At 40.8% G+C, this 23691-nt stretch overlaps 1 protein-coding gene across 5 annotated transcripts in view; it reads right to left on the bottom strand.

The window, feature by feature from the left end:
* The window catches only part of AUTS2 (activator of transcription and developmental regulator AUTS2), a 761980-nt gene that overhangs the window by 335741 nt on the left and 402548 nt on the right, over positions 1-23691 (bottom strand). The gene's annotated exons all lie outside the window — the stretch shown is intronic.

Raw genomic sequence — 23691 nt, 5'->3', positions numbered from 1 at the left:
TGCTTGAAATATCTAACTGTGATTCAAGGAGAAAACAGTATCAGTGCACAGCAAAAGGAAAGGAGCTGAGGTGTAATTGAGAACACCCAAATTAGGTGCCTAAACAAAGTGAATTCATCCATTCCCTGTTCTCTTTGCCCTTAGTCTTTAACAAATGCCCTGTCCTCTAAAAGCAACCAAAGAAATGTACTTGTAGCGCGACCTCGCTGCTTTAGCACCTGACATCAGGATGAGCAATGTGAATGTAATTCAAGGTCTCTTTATACTTGCTGCATGAGGAGATGGGGGAACAGGCTCGAATAAACCCACTGAATCCAGTAAGGTTATGAATCTGACCATAATCCAGGCACATCTCGCTGCACTGCCAGTACACAGCGCTTTTCTCTTTATGGCCAACTGCAACAAATATCCTTCCTGTTCAGTGCAATTTGTTTTATCTTCTTGTCTTTGAGCCTCACAGAGAGGAAACAAAATTGTTGACTGACATACACATTACACTTCTTCACAATGCCAGAACTGTTTATCCTTTTGACTTGAAAAAGGTTTGATGCTGGATCCTTCTAATACCTATGCAGCACTACATCAGGGGTTTTCTAGAGACGGAAGCCCCACACCTGGGATGCTAGACACAATGAAAGGTGCTGCCAAGAGTGCTGGCATGCTCCTCCAAGCCTGCAACCTCCTTCACACAGTCTATCTCACCTCCTCCTAAATCTGTGAGTGTGAAGTAAAAATCAAGCAGCAAGCCTGACAGCAAGTACAAACATCTGCCCCATCGCCCTCTGAGGCAGAGACTTTCCTGTCTCCTCGTTGAAGTGCAGGGCCCTTGCTCCAGCTGACACCTGGAAGAGCAGTGCTCCGGGGCTGATGTGCCAGGGTGGGGACCAAATTCAGCCACAGCTGCACCTTCGCAGTTCTGCTACTCTGGGCCTAAAGCTCTCAATGAGAAGGAGGCGGGTGCAGGTGTCTGGAGGTCCTCACGCAGGTGCTGGTTGTGGGATAGCCACTTGGGACATGAACTCGGTGATGGACAGGATGCAGAACAGATGAGCCACCCCTGACTTACAGCAATGCTTGATGTTTTACTTCTCTTCCTTTTGCCTTTGTGTGCCATCAGCTCCTACCAAGCCGCAGGGGTAGAGATTTCTCAGCACGTTTAGCCTAAGCAGATGCCCAGGAACAAAGAAGCAGAATCACCTCTTAGTGAGGTACATGCTTATGTGTGATGTTTGCAGCCTTGGCTTACTGCTTGTCTAACCAGACAGAAATTGTACTCCAACACTGGGTTTGTGACCACTTGTGGTTTGTAAATCTAACATTTTAGTTATCTTTGGAACTACTTATTCAAGAGTGCACAAAAAACTCCTATTTAAATAGCTCTCCTGATGGATTCACACGGATATCCTCCTCATGTTAACAAGAGCACACACTATCCTGCCATACGTTACGATCACCAAGCTTTATAAACTTGTATTAAAGAGAGATCTTCATGTTGAAATAAACTATGGGATTGCACTGTTTAACTTACAGAGAAGGATAACAAGATAAAGTACTATGCACAAGCTTTTGTATACAGTCATACCAAAGCGTTTGCAGAAACTAGACAACATTAAAATAAGGTTTCTCAGACTATCCTCCCAAAAATACAGGCAGATGCCTATTCTAAACTGGCCACCAAAAATCCTTTCAATATGGTGGAAAAGGGCATGCAACCTCAGGCAGTAGTAGGTGGGAACAGCATTACAAAGCCTGGGAAGGTTACTGAGCTCTGGCTATCGTGCTTTGTTTCCAGCTTCGCTGCTGTGGTATGACTGTGCAAAACTCCCTTTTATTTAATGCTTATGAATCGCTACAAGATCTTCAGCTTGACAGAGCCACTACAAACCAAAAGTTGGACTGGCAGTTTTACCAACTAGTCTGACCTGTAAATGGAGAGAGCTCGCTGTCCACCAGCTAGTTCATGGTTTGCTAGTACTTACACCAGCCACCTGCGACGGAAAAGGGCTTCAGTGAGCAAAGAAACTCTCAGATAAATAAACAGCTCTTCACATAGGAACAAATAAATGAATTGAAAAAAATTACTGTTTATATTTGAATGAATAAGACTGGTGCAGAATAACTACACAGAAAAAGAGCACCGTTGCTTTAAATCCAGTGCCAACACCCAGGTTGCCAGCAATTGATGCCACTAACTCATTTTTGCACTTTAATGTTAAATTTCTTATGGGACCACATCACCTAATTAGGGGAATTGATAACTGCACTGTTCCATAATGAGGCCAATACATTTCAAAGTCATTAAAGATAACCAAGGCAATAAGTCTGTGTTTAAGCGGCGCTTCCTTAGATTTCACAGCCTGCATGTCGCTAGCATAGGAAAAAGCAATCCCTGCCTAGTCAACTGTAAATGCTGGGTTATTGGAATCTTTAAAACAGGCAGCAAGGAGAAAATTACATGGCCAAATCTCCTTTTTCCAGTTAATGAAGAATTAAGACTCCCATTTACCATATTAGAAGGTTCATCAGAGGTCTCTACTCTCCATAGCTTGTGTTTGACAGCAGTGTCAATTTATCTGAGTCAGAACGCAGAAGTGCATGACAGTACGTCATTCATAACTGTCACATCTACTTATCTCCCTCATTGTCACACTGCTAACGAAATTCAGGCCATGTTTTTCTGATCATGGCCTCTTAAAGGGAAAAGGATCCCCTTACCTCATCGCAGTAAACTGACCAAATCGTGGCTCTACAAATTAGTTCGCTAACAAATGGCTGCACAGTTATAGTAAGGATAGATCATATAACCTTGAAGAACCAAGGAAGGGAAAAATAGTATTTCCCAAAGGCAGATTTCCAGCAAGACTGTCCCTGGCTATAGAAGTAAGAGACATTAGTTTTTGGTGATTATCACTGGAGGGATGGATTTATTTGATATTCTACCTTGTACCTGTAAGATTTGTTGAGGTACATTTGGCATCAAAGAAAAAAAAAGTAGAGTGACTTTCAATAAAGTCAATAGTCAAACTTAGGTTGGCTTCAAAAGTACAGGATGGATTTCTAGAACTGTAACAGATGAGAAGAATTACGTAAAAATAACATCGCAGCATTTGTTGTCTTGGCTGAGGAGGAATATAAGTGGTCTATCAAAACCATCTTAAAAGATATCATCAGCTATAAGAACATGGGCATGTTAAAGAAGGCCAAAAATTCTTTTCTACAAATCAAAGCATCATCCCAACAAAATAAAAAAATAAATAAGTATTTCAGGCACAACTGGAAAGGTAAGCTAGTACTTCAGTACAATAGAAAAAAGCGTACCTGCCTTAAAAGTCTAGAGGTTAACCAGCCACAGTTCTGTACATGGAACTCAGCTGCTGGGTTTTATGAACACAGAAACCAGGCTGGAGTCGGCAGTGGAAAGAACCACTGTCCTGTGTTTAAATGTAAATACATGTTTTAGTCTGTTCTGAAGAAAGCTATTTTCCTCAATCAGAGACTCTACAAATAAAACTGGAAAGGAAAGTGGATTTGCACTGTAACATCAGTTTGTAGGAAACTAACACAGCAGGTTTCAGGTGCTAGGAAATGAAAAGGTCTGACAAATTCTGGAAGAAGCTAGTAGTATAAATCTGAGAAGTAGTTTCTCTTCCGAGAAAACTTTTCTTTCACAATATTTCATGAGAGGGTTGGTTTTTTTTTCACTAGAGCTAACATAATAGAGCAGAAGGAAAATGTTGCCCAATTGGATCAAATTACTGGTGAAACAATGCAAGTGAATGTGCATTTAGGTCTGCAGTTCTGAAAACTTCAAGAACTAAAATAAATTGCATGACCCCCCGGTAACTTCCACTAGAACTTATGGGTACAAATTGTTTGCCTCAAGCTGGGTGAAATATACATTCAAATTCAAGCTCTTGAAGGAAATTATTAAGTAGAGCCATATTAGCTTTCTCTGAAGCATACTCGTTTTCTATATTGCCACTGTATAGACCAATTATGTTACCTTTCCATGCTGAGAAATGATTGTTCTGCTAACACAGTTCTGGTAAAAATCAAAAGCACTACATTTTTAACCTTGGGGGATTTTTGTTATTGCTGCTCCCTTGCTAGTTCCTTCAAATGGAAAACATCTCCCATTAATCTAAATGCAAAATTTGTTCAGCTTTCTAAAGTTACTTGAAAAATGTTAAGCACAAAGCAATAAACTTTTTATGCTCTTAAGACCACTAATGCTTTGAGCTTCATATTCATTTTGAAGAAATGAACATTTTATGGTTCACAGAGGAATAGCTACATGAATAATATCTGAGATTATAATGCATCTAGCAGAAAAAGATTAAGTTTATGTAAACTATTTAATCAGACGTGAAATTTTCTCTAGAGGATAAAAAATTCTGACCTTATTTAAGTTTATTTAAAAAAATACCAATATCACGTTTCCACCAAGGGAACCCACCGATTTTCCCATTTATGTTGTATAAATATTCATCAGAATTGAGGGCTAACTGGATATCGCAGCCCCTAGGAAGCAAAAGTAACTTTAGGGATGTACCACATCCACTTGGTTGTCCCACTGAAAATATTTCATATCAAGTGTGACTAACAGCAGTGAAGGGGTTGCATACCAAGAGCCCATTTTGGCCCTGACAGTGATTGACCAGCTCATCACAAGCGAGATTTTTCAGCAGAGTTCTATTTTCAACAGCGATTTTTATATTGTTTTCAACATGGCTCTGTTCTATAACCGTCTTTCACCTCTTTTAGCACTACTGACTGGCACAGGAGCTTGCTACACTAATGAAAAGTACCCTCACACCACATAAAATACTTCTCAGGTTTAGAACACCACATAGTCCATCCCAGGAAATGTCAGTCTCCCAAAGCAATTGGTTTATTAAAGAAATGCAAACGTGTGTATATTTAAAGTGACCAACTACAGTGGCTCTTATGTAAACTCAAGTAATTCTACAGAAACCAAATAATTTGTACCCAATACACTATACCTGAGTTTGGCCCTCATTTTTGCTGATATCCAAAGTAAAGCTCTTCAGCTGTTTCAAATTAAATTAATAAAATCTTGGTATCCTAATTGTCAGCCCAGGTGCATTTGTTTTTCTATTAAAAGCAGAAAATTAAGGAGCTTTTGTAAGTACAATATTTTATGATCCCACTATGGGTTTTGTTTTCCATAAAACACACTAATGAAAAAGCCTCATGCACAAGAATACTGAAAAATCAACAGACTGGATACAAAATAGTAACGCACCTTAAACAACATGATTATGAATAACTTATTTTTAAGCATTGCTATTTGGATGTGGTTTGAGAACAAACGATGACCAGGATAAGGGTAATTACGATCCCTTTTTTTTTTTTCCAACCTACACTTGAAAGTATGTGGGTATAAACTTTCATATCCAAGCAACTCAGAATACCAAGCTAGTTTTGGAGCCTTTTGATTTTGAAGCAAATGTGAACTACTGGACATTCAGCCCTTTCTTGCTGTCTTTATTCCAGCAAACTACCCGTTTGAATCAAAGAGGTGAACAGGAGATACTCTATACTCTCCTCCCTTTATGGATACGCAGTACCCTGTGGAAGTCTTCCCTTTCCTTTCTCATAGTGTTCGGTTCTCACAACAAAGAACTCAATTATAAGTTAAATATCAGCTCAAATGTTCTCTCCAGCTTTGGTGGCAACCTGGACTCCTCCCATAGGGAAAAGTAAAAAATGCATGTGAGCTCTTCTTTCCTTCCGAGTTCCTCCTACCTTCTATAATATAAGAAAGCTAATGGGTTATTTTCAGCAGGGAGATAGCACATCTCCCTTGACAATCTCCTGGCAAGACTAACTGCTGAAACCATGAGCTGTGGTAGGCTGATACACAGACCTGTGCCTGTATAAGGATTGCAGATGAAACCCTTGTTAGTAAGAGTCAGAGCTGTCTACAAAATTTTGTTGCATTAATAAGGGAGAAGATGACAGAAAGACAAAACTGCTTAGAATGACACATCCACAAATGTGATTTTGAAGATCTTAAAAGAAGAAAGGTAATGAACGTATTGGGGAGGGGGGGGTATGCTTTGGGGAGAGAACAGGAGAAGAGAGATATACATTTTTCAAGAAAGTTGCCAGAAAATTTGGCATACCATTTCTAAGCTGTTTAAACCTTTTTCCATTTCATGACCCCATTGGAGATCTCCTGCCATGCTCCTTACACTGCAAGAAAACTCGGCCATTTTGCTCAAAATCCCAGCTGTAGAAAATGGCTACACCAGGCGGCAGCTGCCACAGAATGATTGGTATTAGGCATAACTCATTACTCTGACAAGAATCTGGCACGCAAGCAAGCGATCTGGCATGAGCACCAATGAGATAAGGATTTGGCATAACCGCCGGCAGGATATGAATTAAGCTCGGTGTCAACACAACGCACATGGTTTCCTCTCCATGGACATGCCAAATCCTTGACACAATAATGAGTTATGCATGATGCCAATCACTGATTGTCAGTTCAACTGCACATCTCTTTTCTGATGCCATCAGCCTGCAATGGGATCCAAAGTGCAGAAAAAACTTTGTTGTAAGCTTTGGCAGGGGTGAAGGCACATGCAGGGGACAGATCCTGTTCCCCTGCACCCCTCACAGGCCTGCGGGAAGCAAAAGATCCCACTGCACAGCCATGGGAGATATATTCACACCACAGCGCTTGGAGTGCTGCACGTCCAAGTCTAATGAAACAAACTACCTGAGAAGATGATCAAGCTGATGCCTGACAACTGTCTTGTTACATTAGAAATCCAGTCTTAAACACCCCTTTATTTGAAAACGCACGAGTTGGTGTTTCATTTTGTGTGCGAGTAGCCCCTTTCATGTGGAAGGAAATGTTCCCATCAGTGAAGTGAAGCAAACCACATACATTGGCAGCATGAAAAGGAAAGATTATTACTTTCCAGTACTCTCTGTGGGGGGAAGAACCGGTCAGGAGGCATTTCTGTCAGCCACAGCATGCCTCGGCCCTACAGGCTGCTGGCACGTCTCCTCCTGTGCCCTGTGAGGGTCTTCCCCACAACGCCTCCTCACCCTGCAGCAGTAACATCTCACCCTATTGCCACAATCCACAAACTAAACACAGAAGTAAAAACACTCAGCTTTTAATTTTGGCCTCCCAAGAGCCCCATGCTCCCCGCCCCGTCCTCCTATCCCCTCAGACAGGCGTATTCCCATCTACCAGCCACTGCACAACCACCCCACCATGCGCCTCAGCTGGGAGGGTCGACCCAGAGGGTGGAGGCATGAGCCTCTCCTCTCACTATGGCCTCCTCCTCTCCCAGCTGAGCCCCCACCCCAAATACCCCCAGCACCTCCACTCACCCTCTGTCTTCTCCCCCAGCCTTTCTTACAGTCAGCGTTGGTGGCTGAGTTCTCTCAGGCCTCACCGCAGCCCAAGTCAAACAACAGGAGGCCGGGTGCCTCGGAGCCAGACACCAAACGCTAGTCTTCTCAGACTTTAAAGCTGCAGTGATAAATTTAATCTGCAAAAGCCAATTAGACTTTTTTTTATTATTATTATTCACCTCACACTGTCTCTGTCAGAGCCCCCAAAGACCAGCTTTCTTCATTATGTGTTGAAGTTGTGGCTGTCCTCATGTTGGTGACCACCTGCGTTTGGAAACACCTGGAACGGGGACTCCTAAAAACTGCCACGGAGCACTGTCAGAGACAGGACGCACAAAGGAAATAAATGCATGACTTTCAATACCATACCTAAAATTTCACATAAAAGGACGGGAAAAGGCTGACTGTTGTCTCAGAGGAAAACGAAAGAGTAAACAGATCTAGGTTGTGCGGAAAGCAAGCTGGGCTATAATTAATCTTGCTATGTCTATGACACAAGGCCCTAAACCAAGGGACAGTAGACAGTCTCTAATACGTGAGGTTGCTTCCAGATTTATTAAAGACAAATAAATGCAAAAAGGCCCTCAACAACAAAATACCATGTATTAATAAAGTACCAGAATGTGCTGCATGAAGGCCCAGATCCCGCTGTCAGTTACTCATTTTGACAGTTAAGATTATTTAACTCAAGGGTTTAGTGAAAGCCAAGTCGGGCTTCTCTTATCTATTTTGCTCTAATTTAAATAAGCAGCAGAATACAAATGTAATTTATTTATTTTTTAATGGCGATGGAGGACTCCCAAATAACCTCTTTTCCTTTTCCGTCTCCTCAAAAGAAGTATGAAGATTTTGAAAAAGATTTTTTTTTGAAACTTTAATTCTTCTCTAAAACAAAAGAGAACCTGCAAAAAGCTTAAAATAGTGTAAGAAATAGAATTTAAACAGCAAACCACTGCTATCACACAAAACACTCTGATTTAGTAGAATCTTAAGTGACCCTGATCTTATGAAAAGACTGGATGGCTTAAACGATCCGCACTGCAAAATTGAGCTTTTTGCCTCTTCATTAAGTATTAAAGCTCATCCCAAGCTGATAATCTTTGAAAAGCAAAATCATCTTATAGAGACCTATGTGGCCAAAGTTTGTTGGTTTAACTGAGTTTCCAAGGGAACTGGGTTTATGCATCAGAAAGATTGCCACCAAATCCAGCGGTGGCAGTCTCAGCCAAGAGGCCAAGAGCTGACCAGAGCCTGGCCCCTGCAGGGACAAACACAGTCTGCACATCTGTCACCAGCTTTTCTGGGGACTTGTGTCCTCAGGACAATCAATACGGTACCTTTCCTTAGTAGTTAATTAATGGGAAAAATCAAACAAGAACAACAAGAGAGAGCAAAAATAACGGATAAACAAACTTTTCCCTGATGACATGTCCTGCTGCTCTGTTTTAGCATTCCCTCTTCATCGCTGCCCTCAGAGCAGCCGCTCCCGCGTGCCCTTCCTCAACCTCTGCAGTTGTTATTGCTCAGCACAACTACAGCATCAACATTGTCAAACATTTTTGCAATGACACTGTCTCAGACAATGTTCGGCCACCACCACCAAGTAGTGAGTAACCTGCGCTGACAACGCATTACAGCCCTGCCATAACCAATCCATGTCTAGCTGAAGCAAAATGGCAGCTAAATTACAACAGAATATATAACAGCATGTTTATTAAATTGGCGTAGCAGTCTGCTAAACAAAACAAAACAGAAGCGAGGATACTGGCAACATGAGTCAGAGCTACAAACCAGCAGTAAATTTAATGCCTTTATGTTAGACGAGATTTGGCAAAAGATTGGGCTTTAATTTTGTTTTTTAAATTTCAATTAAAAGTACTCAGTAACAAGAAAATGATTTAGTGGAAAATGAGTGAGTACAAGGAAAACAAATTTCAAAAAGAACCCCAAATGTGATAAAACATGGAGATTATAAAAAGGCTATATTTGACCTGTCAACATGAGAAAGTCCCAGAGTTTTTATTAAAAGGGGGCAGTGGGAAAGACAACCTGCTGTTTAGGGAAGCTGTATATTTAATTTTAGTGCCTATAATGGCATAGCCCATGACTATAAGGTATTATTTAAGATCTATCATGCTATTTCCTTAGAGGATATCTCTGCACTTTCACAGTATGCTGCAGTTTGCTAGTCTCTGTACAATTTAAGTACTGTTTACCGATTATTATTGAGTATGGGACAAAATTTGCCCTCTCTGGACCAATAAATATAAGCTTTATACACAGAGCAGCAAGACGTTTCAACTGCTGCTTGCCGTCATATGATTCAATGAACATATACTTTAAGAAATCGAAAACAAAACAAAACAACCACAGAGTCACAGTTTATTAACACAACATACTGCAAATCTAATTAAAAGTCAAATACGCAATACCCTCATCAAAATCCAAATGTTCTTTACAGAAACATCAAGGAAGAAGGGGCATACAGGGGACAATACCACAAAGGTAATCAGAATTCATCTTCTGGGACTCATACCCTATTACTCGAAGCTCATTATCAGTACTCTGTATAGTAAAGCAACACCTAGAGACCGCATCATTAGCTTTCTACACATGCATTACCCCATAGTTTGAAAAACTGTAACAAAAAGCCCCACCGATACACAAGAAATACCATTTTTGTGTGTGTGATTTAAGCCAGCTGAAGTTTTACACAAGATGCTGTTAAACAAAATGCTATGAAATAGCATCAAAATCTTGTAAAAAGGGGACTGTCCCTTTTAAAAATGATTGCAGCCTAGTAATGGCTGTAGCTTAGGTATTATAATATTCTAACATCTAGATTTTGTCTGTAAAATGCTTCTTTAATAACACAGCCAAGGTTGCTTTCTTTGTCCCTTTTGGATTTGAATTCTTCGTCTGCTAATCAACCCCTTTGTCAACTGGCAAAACATACTTCATTAAGTGACTAAACGTAACTGACTGCTATGAAACACATCGTCTAACCGGCTGAAGGAGAACACTATTTCTTCTCCCCCTTAACTGGCTGAAAAGAAGACTGGAAAGCCTAGCCTAGAGGGAGAGCAGACATGAAAATAGAAATGGTCACCTTGAGTTTTACATCCACTAAGCACAGAAATATTCTCAGTTAAAGAAGTTGAAGAAAACAGTTACCACAATATCCAAGGCAAAATCAACATATCTTACATCAAAATATGGTTACAGAATCAATTGTCAAAACCTAATTCTAGCCAACAAACAAAAAAACATTCCAGGTGCAACTAGTCTTTTCCTCTCTTACTGTGAAAATGGTGAGGAGACTACTGAGCAAACGGAGACAACTCTGCAAGATGGGAATGAAGGAGGTGGTTAACGTTACAACCATGCTATACTCTATTTATTTCAGAACTCACCTTGCAGTACTCCACAACCTATAAAAATCTGTGTTCCTATTTATTAGTTTTTACTGTCAGAAGTACCGACAGTGACTAATGCATAATGCCTAGTGCTTCTATACTGCTTTCTATCTATACGTCTTAACAGATGCAGAAACTATGATATATGTCATGATGTAACGGCAGTCATCCTGCAGACCAGCATCAGAGACAGAAGCCAAAGTCAAGAACTTGCAATACCAGAAGTCTGTTGTTACATGTAAAGGTGACAGGATTCAGTAACAAACAGCAGTCACAAGCCCTAGACCTCTCCAAGACCTAGCCTACTATTTTGCTTATTTTATTTTGGTGGGGGAGGGTGTGTGTGTGTGAATCTCTGAACTGGAGAAAAGGAATTGCATTATGCAATTGTTGTACTGTCACCCTGATAAACAAGCTAAGAGGCAGGGAGAGCATGTGGCTCATGCCAGGGCATGCTCTGTCCCCAGTAGTGACAGAGACGCATTCTGGTCCCTAACTTTTCCAGGTCAGTGACTGGGCAGTGTCATGTCCTCGGCAACTATCTGCCTCAGCCTCACCAGTCCGCATGTGGGATCCTTTGCCCATCCACCTGCAAACTGAGCTGGAGGTCATAGAATCATAGAATTATTAAGGTTGGAAAAGACCTCCAAGATCATCTGGTCCAACCATCCCCCTACCACCAAGATCACCCACTAAACCATATCCCTAATCAGGGTCACACCCCACGAAGGGCTACTGATACCCTGGGGGAGCAAGGCACTTGGCAGGGCTTGGCTCAGAGTATAGATGAGAACTACATGAGTGAGAAGAAGCACTAGAGGCGGATGGGAGTTGCAGGAACAAGACAAGTCCTCAGCGCATGTTGGAGAGACCCTGGGCACGCTGCTGTTTGTTACATAGGACAAAACATTGGCTGTGCTCAGGGAGACACTTCTGTCCAGACTGGACAGAGTCATGCCTGTAATATACTTCCTTCTTCTCCCCAGGGGTTGTACATTGGGTTGTGAGCCTCACCAGCAGAACACAAGTTACCAATCCTGGTACCATTCGCTTCCCCAGCTCCTACCCCCAGCACAGGAAGCTACTACACACCACCTTTGGTCCTAATTCTTCAGGGGGCGAGATGTGCTGGAAACACAAACAAGGAAAGGATCCTGGCAAACAAGTACATCTGCCCAGTGTACTCCAGCCTAGCCACCACGCTCCTGAGCACAGCTGCACACTGGATGCTCAGGAAGGCATAAAGTCAGTACAGGCTGTATTAATAGAAAGAGCACTGACACGAGGAAGACATCTCATCTGCTGTGTTGCGTTTTCTGGTGCTGTTCAGTACCATTAACTACATCACCCCAGTATCCCCCAATGAGAAGATGGGGAATCTATGAACGGCCATGGATCACGATGAAGATGATAAATTCTCTGCTTATCAGGCTGCATGTGGTTTGCCAGGTTGTTCCTTCAAATGCATCTCCCAAGGCATTGTCACAGACCTCAAGAAAGGATCATTGACCTAATAGCTTCATCACTGAAATATTATCTATTGCTAACTTTCCCTACAGGAAGGTCCTCGTGCACTGTGGAAGTCACCCAAGCAGCAAGTTGATTAAGCTTGAATCTGCTAATGGATAATTAGAGAATCATACTGCAGTGCATCTGAGCATCACAGATAAACCTGAAGTTCAGCGAAGCAAAAGATAGCTGCCTTCCTGAATTCAGAGTGACCCTCTACCCCAGACCACCAACAAAAGGTGAAATAAGGTTAAGGCACTGAATTTAAGAAGTCCTATATTGTTTTTTTGGGTGGGGTTCCCCCTAAGGAGCTGCAAACTCTTGTTTATCTTCAGGTAAGATACCAACAGTCATAAATACCATATAAAACCCATGTGCATTTTCATCTCTGTTATGCAGTAACACAAATCTTTTGAACAGTTTACCTGTAAATCAGAAGGCTGAGACCTACTGAGAAATTCGAAGAAAACAGTGGGGATAAACTTTGCTGGAAGCCTGAGGCATCAGGACTGAACCACAGGGACAGGCAGCTGCACTGGGCGTTGCAGAGGCAGACGGCCCTACAGATACGTCTGTAATACAATGGGCTTTGTAGCCGAGGGGAAGCCTTCAGGCCCCAAGCTTCACTTTTACTCCAGTTAGCTTAATTTACTTGCAAGCCAGTACACAAGCTACAAACTGGAATAGAAGTATTTTACCATCAATAGCAAGCTGAATTCAAACAGAAATAAAAATGCATTCAGTAAGGAGAAAAACATACAAACAACCAATGGTTTGCTCATATGCAGCTTTTTATACAGCAGGTGTAGTCCTAAGACTTTCAAATACAAATAACAGCTTGGGATCTTACTTTTTTCCAGCATCCCACTATCAGGTATGTCCAGCCTGGTTTCAACGGGTCACAGCATCTTTCAGAAGTCTGTACACATAAGCCATTGCAGTTTGGCCATCAGTGCTGATGCTTGTGGTTGTTACTAAAGTAGGTCAGCATGTAGAATTCCACCTAGCAGGACGTTCTGACATTTCAGTGTCTCCTTCCTTCCCATGTTGGAAATAAAAACCAGTATTTCAAAATTATCTGTGAGACGCTTCTGAGGAGCTTCATTTTAACAAATGCAAATGACAAGGTTGAAGGCTGATTATCATTTATATAATCTTTCTATAAAAGCGTATATCAAATCAATTCCTCTCAGTTCCCTTCCCAATCCACTGAACTTGATCAGACCACCCTCTCTAAGAGGGAAAATATGTCAAAAAAATGTTGATCAGCCCCACTTGTTATTTCAGTGCATGGTTATGATATGATGTGCAAATAGTAAATAAGCCCACTTCCCTGCAACCTTCTTCTAGTTCTTCTACCTTTCACCTTGCCCTTCTGGAAATACCTGCAACTAACCTGCACGCTGTAGCTGAGCCAGGAATGTACCAGGAAGGGAAGCAGAGCTCTGTGTTGTGTTTTCTCTCCTTGCCTATCAACTCCCCCCCGGCCCTCCCGCCCCCAACTTCTTACCAAAGAGTTGCACTTTTGTACTTCGGGGCCTCTTATTTTAATTTATGCAACAGCTTAAAACATTTTGTTAGGGCTGAGTGAGACCATCTGTGCAAGATATAAAAGATGCCTAAGGGTAAAATAGGCAAGAGCAGTAATGCTGAATACGTGGAAGGCAATCGACTGCCTATGGATTTTGTATCTACCGCTGTGACCTTTCAAACGATGGAGTACAGTCAAGGGTAATTTCCACAGAACGTCTGCTCCAGAAAGAAAACTTACCCAAAACAGCATCAGTACCTTCCAGAAAACTGGACAGCCGCAGTTGCCTGTCATTTCTCAATGCTTACATACAATTTAGCATGACATTTGCATAACATTATAGAAAATCTCCTTCATCATGTCCTACAAGAAGATCTGCCAACATTTGTTTTCTTGAGGTGAGCAGGGACTCAAGTTGATTCCGAAACATAAACTTTTTGTCAAGGATGGCAATGTTGCTCTTTAAAATGATGGATCACTTCCTACAACTCTTAAATTACCATTACAAAGCCCTGACCTTGTGTGCATTACGTATTCCCTAAAGATGTTAGAGAATATTTTACGAGTTGTTTCATTTTGCTGTCTTCTTTCTGATTACCTTTGGGGCTTATTAAATAAGTCTTTTTTTTTTTTTTCCCCCTAAACTTAGAGTGGTCCAGGCCTAAGAGGGGAAAAAAAAAAAAGAGCAATTCAATTGGGTTTGAAATATATTTAAGTTCAAAGATGAAAGAGTTTTATTTACAGAAAACAGTTTCAAGGAAAGTAGTGAGTGCTTTTATCTAGGGAACTTCTTCCCCTCTTTGGAGCAATTATGTGCAAGTAAAGCGCACATGGAAGGTTTTGTCTCACTGGCGACCTTATACTCTGGAAAAGAAAAATTAGTTTCAAGATGACTGGTGACAACAGGCCAAGTTCATCAGCAGTGTAGGTGGGTTTTCAAAGACTGAGGCACAAAGGCTCACGGGAACACTTCGAAGAGGGAACACTTTTGGTCAGGAAAAGGACATACCCGGAATCACTACCAGAAGCCTTTAAAAAATGAACTGATGGAATATGTGTTTGCTCTTTAACAGGGGTCAGCTCCGCTTGCAGACGAAAGATGATCTATACATCCTGGAGCAGTAAGAAAAGAATTAGGTACCATCATAGGTAAGTTAGTAAAACACCATTCCAGAGAAGTCAGAAACACATTTTTGGACTTCTATTCCCATTAAAACATAATGGTCACCAAATTAAGATTTTTTTCTTTATCTCTTTTTCTTTAAATCTTTTCTAACTCCTTTAAAAATGTCCAGGACTAAGAGGCAGAAAGAACCCGAACTGGCACTGGAATATATTCCTATGACCCTGACATCCTGCATTACAAAATAGCTTAGAACAGGAGAAATGGTATCATCAGATATTGCAGGATCACTCTGTTTCATCCCAAGTCACAGCTCAGCAGCTGATGTACGTGCGGCGTCACAGTGGGACACCTGGTGATGCTGTCATGCAGCTCTTTCCCCTCAGCTGGAGACATGTGGACTCTGAATTTAATGACTTGTTGCAGGAGAGGTGCAAATGGATTGCTAACTTAGCAGTTCACAGGGTGTTTTTATTACTTCCTGCGTGAGTCCTCCCTTCACAATATCCTGGTGGCTTATACGCTGTAGCTATTAAATGTGGGTAGTCCAAAAAGAAAAAGAGAGAAAAAAAAAAAGCCAGTTTTTGAACAACTGCACGGATTTGTTCTACACAAGAACAAAAGGCAAAAGTAATCCGCAATAGTTAAGGCAACTAACAGATTGTGGACTGGATTGCTCAGAAGGCTGATAATGACCTCAGTGGTCAGTGGTCTGTAACTGACCAAGGTCAACAGTTATTCCTATGTGACAGCTACTCTCCAAATTAAGATTTCAGATTTTCTACTGGGTAAGCACACACCTCCCTACAACTACAACCAGAACTTCCAACCAGCAGGCAGCCTGAGTGGCCAAAGGATGCAGGGGTTCAGAATGCCTTAAGAAGTAATCCTGTCCAAGCTCAAGACTGGGGGAAACAAGTGAAACAAGACGCACAGCACCATGCATAACCCATCATATTTGTCCTGCTGCATTTACCTAATGAAAAACCAAACTCTGCCTAGAAGCATCATCAGTAAGTATTGTAGTCTTCAAAAAAAAAACAAACCCCAAACAACATTGAAAACAACCTGTATTGGACAACACCAATCAAAAAATCAATCTTTGGAGTTTAGACTAGGAATGGGAGTGAGAAGAAATTCTGAAAAAGCATTATGCATCTATTTTCCTTCTTCTACCGCTTACAGCTATCTCCCTAGCAACATATGTTTCAGTGAACCAGAGCTTTGCCATTAGAAACAGGTTCTTAATTAGGAGCTTATAATAATTTATAAACTGACAGCTGTGGCACAAAACTAGCTGACCAAAATCTAACAATTAGAACAAATAAGAACCCCACCTGACAAGCCAGCCAAACAAACAGGGAAAAAAAAAAAAAAACACACCAAAAACCCAAGCAGCAGCAGGTTTTGATCCTGTATTTCTGCAGCAGGCACCTGCACATTGTGCATCTCAGCTGGCCTGTGCAAGAAGCGAGCTCCAAATGACAAGAGATCTGTGGCATGCCATTAGGTGGACTCGGTAATAAGGTCTAATGCCAGTGTTGTTTTGCCAGGAGCAGAAACAAACATATCTGGGAGATGCTTATTTGTTGTAGGCGATGCTAAAATTATCTTGGCTCCGTCTAATGGGATAGAAAGGCTGGTGTCATTTGGGCAAGTGTCTAAAATGAGGCAGTGGGAGGTCCAAGGGCAGGATGGAGTCTCCTTTAATGATTCGTTCACCATCGCAGGATGCGACAGCCTTTGTGCATGCCCTGTCGAGGAGATATCCCAACCGAGCCAAAGCCGAAATTCCACGCAGCTCTCTAAGCCTGATGGAGACACATAATGAAATACAATCCTGTCAAGCTTGGCCCCTGGGTAACATTTTCACTTCTACATTCCATTTCCAGTTTAGGTCGAGATTTTTAAGAAGACAGCAAGCAGCACTCCAGTCCCAGGTGACAAGATCTGCTCAGATTTAGTCTTTGAATGTTGCAAATTAAATTCCCTCATCAGGCCTCTAATCACTCTTACCAGATGGGGCTTGTGCTCAATTTTGGATCCACAGGAAATTTAATGGTTATTGTTTCTGTTTAAATAGGAGATTATTGCATTTTAATAAGTTCTCTTTGGGACTTGCAGCAACAATAGAGCACTATGAATTACTGTAGATAGCTGTTACTGCATGCTGGGGAAAAATCAAGTTACTAAGTGTGACAAGTTGCTTTTTCTTCCCTTCCAGCAATCGCTCGGAGTGTATTTACCACCAAATTAAGTATGTGCCGTGGGGATAATATTTTTATCCTGCCGAGGGGGGAAGGCGCTTGTCTGTGGATTTTCATTAAAATGACACATCTGTTCAGCAATTTCACAAAGTAATTCTGCTGAAAGTTTTATCAGCTAATTTTAATTATTCACTCCAGTGGGTTGAATACAGGATTCATCATGTTGAATTAATACATTTGACGGGAATTTCACAAAGAGGGGGGAGAAAAAGCAATCAACAAATTGAATTGTCATGCAATATGGATTAAATTGAGATTCTTTAATTAGGATAAGCCTGAGATTTGGTATTTTGAAGGTATTAGAAAGCTTAGCAATACAGTGGTAAAGATTAAGAAAATGCAATTAAATATTACACTTTGGACACAGCTAGCATATCATGTGAGCAGAAGACAAGGGTCCTCTTTTTAGCAGCGCAGTTAGTAGTGTCGGTTTCAAGAATTTCTGAATGTTTGAGTTATCGGGGACGTCAGCCAGGGATGACTTCTGCCTGACAGATTTGAGCTACAAGGAGGGGCTTTTTGAAGGAGTCTGTCTTTACTTCAAATGATGAAAGTGTATTTACCTCTTAGAAACTTCCATCGTACTTGCCCGTGGACTGTGAATCACATACTACGTTAAGTTCCAGCTTATATGTAAACACACAAATGAACTGGGCCTGAAGTCTGACAGATGCAGATTGACAGGCAAATTCTAAATGTGAGTGTATGATTACAAAAAGCAGCAGAAATGAAGTCAGACTTCCAGATCAGTATGACTGTGGGTGACAACAGGCAAGGTAGGTTTTCGAGATTAAATGTCCCTGTTAGACCGATGCAGTTTTGCTTAGTTGTAAAACATACATAAAATATAGTAGAATCAGTAAAAATACTCAAGAAACTTGCATGCTTACTAAAGGTAAGTGAGAGAACTACATACCACAGGTTTTCTGCTAATTTGTATTTTATAACGATTTCCTCTATCTCCAAAGCCAGGAGACAGGATTACTGACTTCCAACTAGTTCTAAAGAAATCCAGAGGCCCTGACCCTCGCTGGGAAAACTACTGTGAATATGTTGATACACGCTGCTGATGAGTTGGCTGTAAGCAGTATGACAAATTGCATAACAAAGGAATACTTGGCAGCAACAGTATGCTGCATTTATCTAACAATACTTGTTTTAGTGTGCTGTTATGACAGTTTTTTTCTATTGCTTATGTCATATCCCAAAACTGTGGTAGCGCCTGCCCTTAAAACTCACCAGTGACTGTACTCTCTAGTGACAATGTAATAGAACTTTTAAATGTACACAGGAACTCCAAAACTACTGATGTTCAGCAGGCTGGGCTGAACATGTATCTCCAAAAGAATGCAGATTTCATCAACCCTTCCATTCAGTTCCTTTTTTCCTGAAGATAATATTTTAATGTCTTATCACAGTACGATTCAAATCCAGACGAACAAGTGGCCACCAAACCTTAACAGTGTAATTCACATCAGCTAACTTCAACCACTCAAAATTTAAATGTCTAATCTGAACTAGCCATGAGTTTCCTCTACAGACAACAGAAAAGAGCTAGATGTCAGAGGCTAGCTAAACTCACCTTTCATAGATACATAGCTTAAGATAGGACGGGTCATTATTTGGAGGCGATTCTGACTGTGGACCAGAAACCAAGAAGAGATCTGAAAAACTAGTTTACATTGGATAGTTCTGATTCTTGTTCCTGGTGGTGGCATTATTCTTCATAACCCTACTTCTTTTCTGGACCTGGTACCCAATGCTGCCTCCTACATGACCGTATGTATCAAGGTTGTCTGGCCTCAGTCCAAGTTTCTTCTTCGTATCCTTTGTCTGTCCTTGATCTTGCTCCCAAACAACCTTCCTAACCTTGTTTTAGCTCCTTTCTCCTCCACACAGACTGTGCCTTTTGCAGAGGGCTTCCCAACATGCACCGTGACCTCTGTGTTTCTGCCTTGCTCTTTGGGTGGTGCATCCCTTTGCTCCTCCATTTCCCAGCATCAATTTGGCATTTCAGTGACTGTGGCCAGCTGTCTGACCTGACCACACGTGGAGCTAGCAATAGCACTGCTTATGTCTGAGTACCTAGAAGCAGGATTTACACTAAGCCTGCATGGAGCACCCTGGTAACATGCTCACACTGCTCCCTATACCAGAATCATTACATTTTGCTGTTTCAGGAAGGAAGAACAGCTTAGTGCCATCTGAGGGATCTCTAATTGCTGCTACGCTTAGCCATACAAACACACCATAGATGCTACTGAAGGTACTTACAGCTTTTTATAGACAACGCGAATATGTATTTGTTATGTACATGTCCTTGCAGGACGTTCCAGGTTTCTTCACAGTCACTTTTCTGGGAGGTGCCTTCCAGTATCTTTGTCTACCATAAATACTAAGTAAAGGTTAAAATAAAGAAGCAAGCACGATCCAGGCAGCACTTTGGAAATAGTCAGAATTGCAGACAGACAGACATTCACACAGAGCCATTACTCTCCACTGTGACTTTTGAGGAGGAGAGAGGGGAATCTTTTCGAACAGCAGGAACTGCCCACCTTGGGAGAGGCCAAAGGCACAAATAACTTCATGAAATGAATTTTCTGAACAGCTGAGATGCTGAAGTGACATACAGCTTCCAGCTTCCAAACCACCCATTTTCAACATGTTCACCTCTCGTGAAGTGTTGACTGGAGGCATGAAGTTTTAATTCCTGTTAATATATGTTTTCACAGATTTCCTGTGTGATCCTGGGCAGGTTTGGAGATTTCTAAAACCATTCATCATTCCACCTCCTCTGCTTCTGAAAATTAATGAAAATTTTACCATTCAGTGGACGAAGCATTAGGCCAGTCCTGAATTCTGGTTGTTATTGAATTCTTACTTTGTTATTTCTCTGAGAAGTTGACAGAATCAATTTATGTGTGAAAAGATCTTTGAGACTCCTGGAGCACTGTAACTCTGAATGATAAATATTTTTATTGTGAGCAATTTTTAAATAGTCAGCAACTTCTTAACAAGTTGTACAGTATCAAGAACACCGAGGACCATTCTGATCAAGACTTAATTATTATTTCAGTAGAAATATTAAATTACTACCCTGACAGCAAAAAAATCAATTTCTTCATGCTTGAAATTCTAGAAATTTGACACCTAAATTAACTTCTGTAATACACTGGTCACTGAGTTTTGGGAGAGATGACACAAAACTGATTTTTTGTGTAAATTATTTACCTCATAAGCATCAAATGAATCATCACTTGTTGCAGGACTGACACAATGTATGTTGCAAACGAATCTATGGAACAGACAATGCAGTTATCAATGCTGATATTGATATAGGAATTGCATTTCACACGTGGTTTTGTTAGCGAAAGCTTAATGTGCATTGAATAGCTGTGCTGTCCAAGCTAAAAAGCAACCTCACAACTATGCATCCTTCACAATGAAAGAAGTAACTTCCAGAAATCCTTACCAAACTTCTGTTAGTATCCCCATTAAAAAAATAAAAAAAAGTAATTATAACTCTACTCTGTTTGCGGGCAGGAAAGAAAGACCTACTTTGCAAATGGAAAAATGAACATTTGATGCAAAGCTTAAGATTCAGTCAAAACCCGCAGGTTTATCAGATTGCAATTCCATCCTGAAAGTTGGCTGCTGCAGAGTTCAAAGATTTGAAGGCCAGTCTTCAATTACACTGGACTGTTTACCCGCTTCTTTCTCTACTGCCCTTCTGCTGCCCCTGTGCTCAGATGTCATATTATCCTTATCAGCAGATTAAAAAACCTCTTTGCAGAAACACTTATCTGTATGATACCAGTGATGACACTTAAGCTTCAACTTTCCTATTTAACACTCCATGTGCCTTACTGATATCATCCTGGACACATGAAATTACGTGTTCAAGACTTTCAGGGTCAGAAGAACAGCCAAAACAGGTCGGGATAGTAGTCCTTCCAGCCTAACCTCCTGTCTCCAATCTGTTTCAGAAGAAAAGACATAAATATCTTGAAGTCATAGGATAAACCTCTACCGAATAAACTTTATTCTTGTCACACAAGATTTACAGCCTCACTTAAGTCTGGATTCTTGACAGTTCCTTCCTAAAACTCTTCTTTATTTTTAGTATTTACTGTAACAGCTGGAGACACTTCTCTTGTTGATAGGAATCAACACTAAATCCTTCCCACGTCTAACCCGAGGAATCATTTATTCTGAGCTTAAAAAATGAACTAGCAAAGACCCCTTGCTTGCTGCTAATTTTGCAACTGTAATTTCTTTGAACTCCACTTTCCTCTTGAATTGTACGGGCCACTCTAGCCAACAAACACATATGAGGTGAACATTTCTGAAACACACAAATCAGCTCCTCAATGCTATCCAAGGGGCTACACACCCAACTTAACTGGCTACAGGTTTCATTGAACTGCTTCAAGTAAGCAAGACACTGGGAATTCAAAACCCAAGTCCCTACATGCCTCAAGCAGATAGTGAACAATATCTAACATACTTTCTATTGTCAGATATTTAATAGATGTCATGAATATTCTGTCCTGTCATGGTTGGGTACTCATTAACATGTTAAAATGAATACAGCATGTCTGATTCCATTTTTTAAAAAAAGACAAAATTTATGCCTAGTATTTCCAGCTTCACAGACAGCTAACCAAAAGAATAAGACAGATTTTAAGATAACTGCTCCTTTGTATTGCCTTCTTACTGGGTGCCAACATCAAAACCTACTTAATCTAAGGTATAGCCTAACAAAAGGAAACAAAACAAAAGAAAACAAAAAAAAAAGGATCAAAACAGCTTTTGCTAGGTGTGGTGCTATTATGTAATCTAGGAATACCAATATTTGATAATTGTGTTAGCACTCTATGTGACCTTGTCAGGAAGGTAAAATGACTATATAATTGTATTGGCTCATTAGAATTTCCTGTAGGAATATACTACTCTAACTTAAGTCAGAAAAGCAAGCAGGAAAGCACCACCATGACTATACAACTTCCGACCAGACCCTTGGGGGGCAATTACGGGACAATGGCCAACTTCCACGCTTCAGCTTGACATTATGCAGCTCTTTTCCAAGACTAGGAACCTGTTAGGAACTGAAATGTCTAAGGGCTGATACACCACAGAGGTAACAGACTCTCTGGGGAAATGGAAATAGTCTGTGGCTTGAGGGAACAAAATGCTCTGTAGACCCCTGTAGCATTGTAACACCACAGGAAGCTCAGGCATACGAGGATACCGATGTAGAAGATTATAAAAAATAACAACAACAACAACAAAAATGCCATGCTAGCCTTTACATTGTTTTCTAAGTAATGTTTTGTTTCTCAATAAGAAATTTCTTGCTTCAAAAAAGGTGTCCAGTCACAGAGAGGACTTCTACTCACAGCATCCAGAAGCAGAAATACTAAACCCAGTCAGCCCTGCAGGGGTACTCTTAGCTCATACACACGCTGATATGAGTTGGGCCCTGGTCTCAGGATGGGACAAACGCACCAAATTCCCAGGAAAAATGAAGTTCAGCCAGCTACCACCCAGAGACTGATGAAGCTGTTTATCTGGTACCTATCCTACGTATTTTTCATTCCTAGTTTATCTCCCCACACATCACACTTGATTGAGAATCAGAACTAAGAAAACTTTTAACAAAGTTATTTTTATGTATTTATTTTGTATTTTTCCAAACTACCTCGCCAGTTGAAAAAGAACAATTATTCATAAGTTCTGCATATGGGGCCCTGTTAACAGGCTTATTTCAATAAATCTCCACTTAAAAAAAAACACAACAAACAAACAAAAAAAAACCCTGTAAATTCCATTCCTGTATTTTATTCCCCATAATGATAGTTTTGTTTTAATGTATCAGTTACAAAAAACAAAACTGGGCTGAAAGAAAAAAACTAAAAAGTTAGAACACATTTAATTTTAGAAAATATCTGGTGGAGATAACTGACTAAGAGCAGAATAGCTTTATATGAAGGTAGTTGGCAAGGAAAGTGAACCATTTTTAAGTTTTCCAGTCAAAAACACAGCTGCAGATATGACCAGAAATCCAAACTCCTGAAATTGTTAAATTGTTTTACTTTTCTTTCATTTAAGGGAAAAAAGGTTCTTTTAAAGTTTGTTTAAGAAATTAATAATAACCCAGACGGAGGCATTCTAAGCCAACTTTCATTGCTGGGAATGTTTTTAGGGGCAACTTAGAAGCTCCTGGAAACAGGTTTTTACAAGGCCAGGACCTTAGCACTAGCAGACACAGCTCAAGTACCAAGCACGCGGAGTTTACACGCAGCCTGCCCAAGCTGTTGCTTACCTGGCTTCCTTTGAATGGGCTATCATTTCCTCTGCAGATGGCACGTGTGTGAGCAGGTAAGTATGGGGGCAGTGTAAGATCATGACAAAGCAATGATGACAACCTTCCAGACAGTAAGGATG

Source organism: Anser anser (assembly GCF_964211835.1).
Source record: "Anser anser genome assembly, chromosome: 20".
Lineage (NCBI taxonomy): Eukaryota > Metazoa > Chordata > Aves > Anseriformes > Anatidae > Anser > Anser anser.
This window is presented reverse-complemented; position numbering and strand designations above follow the sequence as displayed.